The sequence below is a fragment of the Dermochelys coriacea genome, chromosome 9, assembly GCF_009764565.3.
Source record: "Dermochelys coriacea isolate rDerCor1 chromosome 9, rDerCor1.pri.v4, whole genome shotgun sequence".
Classification (NCBI taxonomy): domain Eukaryota; kingdom Metazoa; phylum Chordata; order Testudines; family Dermochelyidae; genus Dermochelys; species Dermochelys coriacea.
The window spans coordinates 94,940,540-94,947,245 of NC_050076.1; the positions used below are offsets into that span (position 1 = coordinate 94,940,540).

Consider the following 6,706-nt stretch of genomic DNA (forward strand, 5'->3'; position numbering starts at 1 on the left):
TCACAGTGGTTGAGGCTCCACTTCCCCTCTCCCCCCCAAAGGGGCAGAGCCAGAAGCAGGAGGGTGAGAAGAAGGAATAATAAATGATCCAGCGAGTTAAATCTGCTTCCTGAAGCATTGTCTCTTAGTCCTTTCTGCAGCTGCAATGCTCAGCTGTGGGGAGAGGGATCCTAGAGGTGGACCATGGCATGTAGACCCTCCAGCAGTGCAGAAAGCAGCTCGTTCACATGGAAGTTTCAGATGGGAATAGAGTTTGGGGATGACCTTCATGGTTCATGGGCTATCCCTTAGCTCCTCCCCATGAGGACAGCACCAAACAGAAGTTCTTATATTGACTGGGAAAGCGAGCAGTGCTTTAGTACAAATTAGTCAGTTAACTCTAATAGGGACCCTGTGAATGACCACAGTCAGCTAATGTGTTTGTATACATCACTGTCTTGGTCTACAAAGGTGCAACATGATGTTTAAAAACATGCAAACACAACCTATTTTCCTAGCCTAGACATGCCCTGAAAGGTCTGTTTCGTTGGTCCTCTGCTCCACTCCCCTTGGTTTTCTTTGAGACTGTCTGATGTGCCATTACTCTGCATCGTTTTCTCATGGCCATGCTGAATATACACAAAGAAACCCATTAGTCACAACTCCTTCTCACTAGAAGTGCTATTGAGAACAAAAAAGTAATTGCATTGTGGCTGTTATACTGTGTTCTCTTACAATAAATTCACCCATGTGCAGAGAGCCAGTACAAACCTATGCACCACTTAGGACCATTTTGAATCTTCAAACCAAGGCTGAAGTGGTATATAGATCTTGTGCTGGCCCTCTGGATAGGGGTGAGTTTCATCCCTATTGACTCTGTGTGAAAGTTATTGACCCTATTAGTGCTAATGGAAAAAATATCTAAAATGCCAAGTCATTTTCTATAAATATTAGACTGAAGACCTACAGCTGGAATATCTAGGATTAATGTTTTACTGAAGCATGTGAAATGTTTTGGCACTTTCCCTTTATAAAACTGAAATCAGCTTCAGGGTACATGACCAAAACAAAAACAGCTGTCAAAGAACCAAGCAGCAGTCCAAAAAGCTAAACACCATATACAGTTGTCCATACAACTAGAAGAAAAGAAAGTATATTTTAGCATGTTAAGCAACTAGATTTGCCTTTAAAATGTGGGCTCTTACTAAAAATGTTGTGTTAACACAATTATGCCATTTTCCAAATCACCCACCTTAAGAAAAACAGTAGTAATCTAGCATGAAGATGCCAGAGAGATTGAAAAATCAGTTTGCACATTTTAAACCAGAAACCGGATGATTTTAAAATTTCAAATTAAGAGATTGAGGATTTTCTAAGCTTTAAAACGAACAGGTCTTGTTCCCTATAATGCAAACGAAGGTCCTGATGCTGCAATGCTTTTGTCAGATGTGGAGTCCCATTAACTAATCACACAAATCAAGGCCTGCAAGGTGCAGACAAGCTGTTCTCCCATTGTGTGGTATCCTGCAAAAGAAAGAAAGAAGGTCAGTTTACCCATAGTCATTTGATTCACAGACCTGATATGAGGTGCGGCGAGAATCCTTAAGTAACTAACAAGCACAAACAGCTACTGTTGCAGACGTATGCCAATGGAATTTAAGATCTACTTTAAAATTACCAACACCCAAATCCTACTTGCGTTATCAGTTGAATGGAATTATGCAGGTGATTAAGGTGAGCAGGTTCGGCCCTTCTGTGGAAATCACATTGGTTCCCAAGGAGAACGGTAACAGTGGGCCAAATTCTGCCCTCAGTTATGCTAGTGCCACTTTATTGACTACATTTTCTTTTGCACAGGTATAAGAGAGGGCAGCATATGTCCCAGCATTAGGGATACAAGTATCCCTGTCACTGGTAGCTGACCCTGTATAAAGTGAAAAGACATATGTTTGAATTTCATTCATATGCAAAACAAAACATTCATAAAAAGAACAGGTATTAACTTGAAGCTACCAGGAAGTAAAGCTGACCTGAGTGCTGTCTCATGTCAGAGCAACTGCACCAGTTTTTTCCTCTCAGTGGTCCAGCAAGGACATCCATTCTCAGGCTTCCAACTCTCGACATTGCCTTTCTTGGCTGGAGACATGCATCTCACTCCGTTCTGACTAGAGTGTCTCCAGGCTGTACAGTTTCCTGCCTTCCTGGTGTTATTCCCAGTAGAGCCGGGTGTGGTGTTCAGATGTTGCTTGTAATGATTAGAATTGGGAGCACTGGCTGCTGGGAGTCTGAAAGGACAGGAAACAGGAAAGAGGTGGGAGGAGTTGAAGAGGCTGAGGGAAAGCTACTGAGGGTGCAGCAGCAGCTTGGAAAAGAGGTTTCCACTTTAAAAAAATAAAGTCCTGTTGAAGTTTGTTAGTACCTTGCCTGGCTACTACAACACCAGGCTGCTTGCTTTCTCTTCAGAGATGGCTACAGTGTGACTGCCCCCAGTATAGAAATTTTTATGCAAGCTCTTTTATTCTTAAGGTAAAAAAAACCCCATACACACATGCTAATAAGCATACCAGAAATCACCTCAACTCTAACATGGACTCTGGCAGGAGCTGTCTTGCAAAACCCTACAAATGGGTCTCGTCTATGGAGACAAGTTCATAAAAGCCTCAGCTCAGAATGAATACAGTCTTATGGGACCTCACTAGGCTCAGTCCTTCAAACCCTTCCCTAAGGAATGGGACCCTCCATGGACCAATGATCTTGTCCATTTACTGTGTCAGGAAGAAAGCCTGAGCCTGCTTAAAACCAAGATATTTGTCCAAAAATCCTTTGTCTGTTGGTCTCTGGAGAATCCAGTTCTAACTGGGATATGCACTCCTCTCCAGAGGGGTGGCTTGCAAGGGCTGATAACTGGAGGAATTATATTAACATTCCTCTCCTACTAGAGGAGTTACATACAGTTCCACATAATTTCATTTTTAATACAATGGGTCCCAAAAGGTATCAAACCCAACTCAATGAGGTTTAACTCAATTGAATGAAGTTGATCTTAATTCCATAAGGTTTGTCCAGAATATTGCAGGATAGAGCCCATCTGTCACAAATACATCTTATTATGGGCAAGGCTTCCAGGAATCAGCAGAGATTTAAACTGACAGGCGGACTAGCCTTGTCCCACTGAAGTCAATGGGAGCTCTGTTGATGACTCAAATGGTAACGGAACATGGACTTCGATGTTACGCAAGTGTTGCCATTTGCCGATTCTTTCTCTAGAGTTAGACAATGCAGAGGAATCTTATAAATACCGCCATGTAGGGAGTAATCTGGCCTACTAACTTAGGGAAATGATTCAACACTGAACTAGGTTTGATCCTGCAGACACTTCTGCATGTGTTTAACTTTATACCCAGGAGCAGTCCTCTTGAGGTTAGTGCTGCAGGACTAGGGTCAGAGAGGGAAGAGAGCCACCTGCTGAATCCTCAGCTCTACTTCTTACAGCTCCTAGCATAAGCTTCCATAAGCCGTTGACCATGGTGTGGCTATTCAATTATAACTGGCTCTCCTAGTTTTTTATGTGGCAGATTTCAATGTTGATTTCTCGCTCAGTTATTTTAACACTAAGCTACAGTGTTTTCAGCTACAGTGTTTTCAGCTAATTGGACCATTAAGGAAAACCAATATCAACAAACCATAGTTGTTCATGTATAGGCTTTGGCACAAACAAACAGTTTTTTCAAGTGTGTTTAAAAAATGCTCCTGGCAATTTTTATTAAAACAGGGTTAAAAAACCATCTCCAGCACAAAATTTGGCAGCTCACCCAGAATCAAATTGCTGTGGCTGTGTCAGCTCCTGCCTTTAGGGAGCCTTTGTAAGTCTTGGTCATAATATGACAATCATTTTGGCAAGTAAAAACAAGGGTTGGGTGGTAGGAAATCATGTGATTTTTTTTTTAAGATGCTGCTTTCCAAAGAGAGGCATGAAACCATCATAATGAATGATAACTGCCAGGCTCCGGGGCTTCCCCAGAGTGCTGGCAGGAAGGGTATCAAAGCAGTGTATTTTAATGGGAATGCTACGATATCTTCCTGGCACAAACTAGCAGGAGCCTGGTGGCATTCCAATGACACATAGCAAAACATCACTTCCAGCATCCTCCCCTCCCCCAACTTAAAACCAATTTTGCAATTTTTTTGCTCTAGTGTGGTGTCATTCATTGAAATACAAAACTCTAATTATAAATAGACCAGGAGTTTTCAAACTTCGTTGCACCATGACCCCCTTCGGGCAACAAAAATTACAACATGACCCCAGGAAGGTCCCACCTGAGCCCTGCTGCCTTGGGGCAGGGTGGGTAAAGTCCAAGCCCCACCGCTCTGGGCAGGGAGCCAAAGCTGAAGCTGAAGGACTTCAGCCACAGGCTGGAGGCCTGTATCTTGAGCCCTGCTGTCCAGGGCTGAAGCCCTCAGGCTTTGGCCCTGGGTGGTGTGGCTCAGGCTTCAGCCCTGGGCCCCAGAAAGTCTAAGCCAGCCCTGGCAACCCCATTAAAATTGGATTGCAACCACTTTTGGGTCCCAACCCACAATTTTAGAACTGCTGAAATAAATATAGGTCAAGCCTGTGCTGAATTTAGGCAGGGAGGGTCACCTGGTGGACAGAGAAGACTGGAACTGGATGCCTGTGTTGTAGTCCTGATCTGACCATTGCTTTACTATGTGACCTGTGGTAATTTACTGAGCCTGTGTGCTGTAGCTTTCTCATCTGTAAAATGGGAGATGAATTTCTACCTCAGGTATAATGAGATGGAGTTCATTTTTTGTAAAGAAAAATTCCTATTGACTTCACATGGTGCCAGGATTTTACCCTTTGAGTTCTTTGGATAAAGACACTATTACTAAAATGTTTTGCAAAACATTCCCTCTCTGCCCCTCAGCTACTAAGGTTCTGCAAAGCTAAAATCGTCCCAGGGTTTTGCTCAGCATAAAACAGTAGAAGTGAGGAATTGTGTGAAAAAGGTAGTGATAAGAAACTCATAGCACAAAGCACTCAGGATGGAGAGGTAGAAAATCTTTGTCAAGGTCCTAATCTAGGTCTTTGCTTTGGGAATGAACTTCTATTGGATGGTCCACAGCCTGCCCCACTGCTATGCTTCACACAGGTGCATGGGCTGTGGCACTGAAACCTGAACCATTCTAGGAGTTCTCCTGCTCCCTAGCCTTCTCCCTCAACCCACAGAGAAGGAAGCAGAAAATTGCCCTCTTTCCCCAAGTCTGTTGATTGAGCTGTCAGGTGCAAGAGAGGAAGGGCAGGGTGTAAAAAATGAGATGGGGACAAGGTAATGTGATAGCAGGGAAAACAAATTAGGCCTCCTAAAATCCACCAGACCAACAGGAGAATCCATTAAAAGCCAGCATATTCCTCAGCCAAGCCAAGATACCCAGTTAGCTAACTCTCACCAATCGCCAGACACTGAAGGACCGTCTGTCCTGGAACAGAGAAGCCAGGCACTAGATCATCGTGTTACTGATGGATTTACTTTGATTTTTCACATTAACTTTTATTCCAAGACTCCATCTGCTCCCCTACTTGATTCTTAGCCTCTCCTGCTGCTGCAGCCTGGTACCAGTTTTGAAGTAATCTTAAATAAAGAAACGTTAGGTCATTATTGAGTATTATGTTATTTGAATAAAAAAGTCTCATCACCCCCTCCTATTATTCATTCGCTTTTTCCTTGTGAGATGTTTTATTCCTTTTTAGTATTCTACTGGAGAACTGTAACAGCACCCGCCTCTCATGAGAGCCCCCTTCTGGTCAGGTGTGAGCCTGCTGTTTCTTAGTTCTCCGAACAAGTGGCACCCACCTCTCATGAGACCCTCCAGCCAATGATTTCTTGAGCAGGTCTTCAGTGGCTTAGCCCTCCAGCATAGTCACACACACTGTCTCTAGGTGGAACAGAGCAATCCCCTTCCAGGGTATACAGTCTTTACCTTCTGCCCAGGCTTCCTCCTTGGAGACACTGCCCTCTATAAAACAGCCCAGCAGGGCCCATTGTGGTGCCCTAAGTTGGTCTGGCTAGGTTCTGGGCTCAGTCCTTGTTCGGTCCCTGAAGCCAGCCAGGAGCTCCTTCTTTGCTGCCCCAGTCTTCAACAACCCTTCCTGGGCTCAGTCTTGCCCACAGTATGCTGTCTGCAGCCCTGCTGCTCTTCCTGCAAGGCAGCAACTAACTGTTTTGTACCTGTTGCTCCTTTTTATATGGCCCTCCTCACCCCTGACTGGCCACTCCAGCAGCTCCTCTGATTGGCTGCCTCCCCCTGCAGGCAGCATAGGCAGCCTGGAGGACTTCTCCTCTGCTCTTATCCAGCTGGAGGCCTCTGGACCTAGTCCACCCTGTCACAAGAACAAACAAGATAAAAAGGGAGTTAGCTCCTACCCACTCTTCCCTGAAATCCATTAAGGACCTATAAAACGAAAAGATTTAACAATCACTGCTGATGAAAAAGGTCTCATACCTCAAAGAATCCCAGGCATTGGCATTTTTCTCATTTAGGAGATGTCAGAAATGAGGTGATTGTCAGCCTGTTTCTCCCATACCCATTTTATCCCTTTTGGTCCCTGCTGTTGTACTCTGGTCCTCTTCTGCTTCTTGTCTTTAAACTTTACAGTGCAGACAATGGGACAGAAATTAAAAGAGCAGTTATGAGCGATACACACCACAGTCTAAGATTTGTATTTATT

The 6,706-nt window shown here is 44.1% G+C and overlaps 1 long non-coding RNA gene across 1 annotated transcript; it reads right to left on the reverse strand.

Annotated features, from left to right (window-relative positions):
• Nucleotides 1-1,116: 1,116 nt before the first annotated feature.
• LOC119861705 lies at nt 1,117-6,172 on the reverse strand. Its single transcript, XR_005295001.1, has 3 exons — nt 5,832-6,172; nt 2,010-2,264; nt 1,117-1,503 (listed from the first exon to the last, which is right to left on the reverse strand). It is a non-coding gene; the product is annotated as an uncharacterized LOC119861705 (long non-coding RNA).
• Between the last annotated feature and the right edge of the window lie 534 nt (nt 6,173-6,706).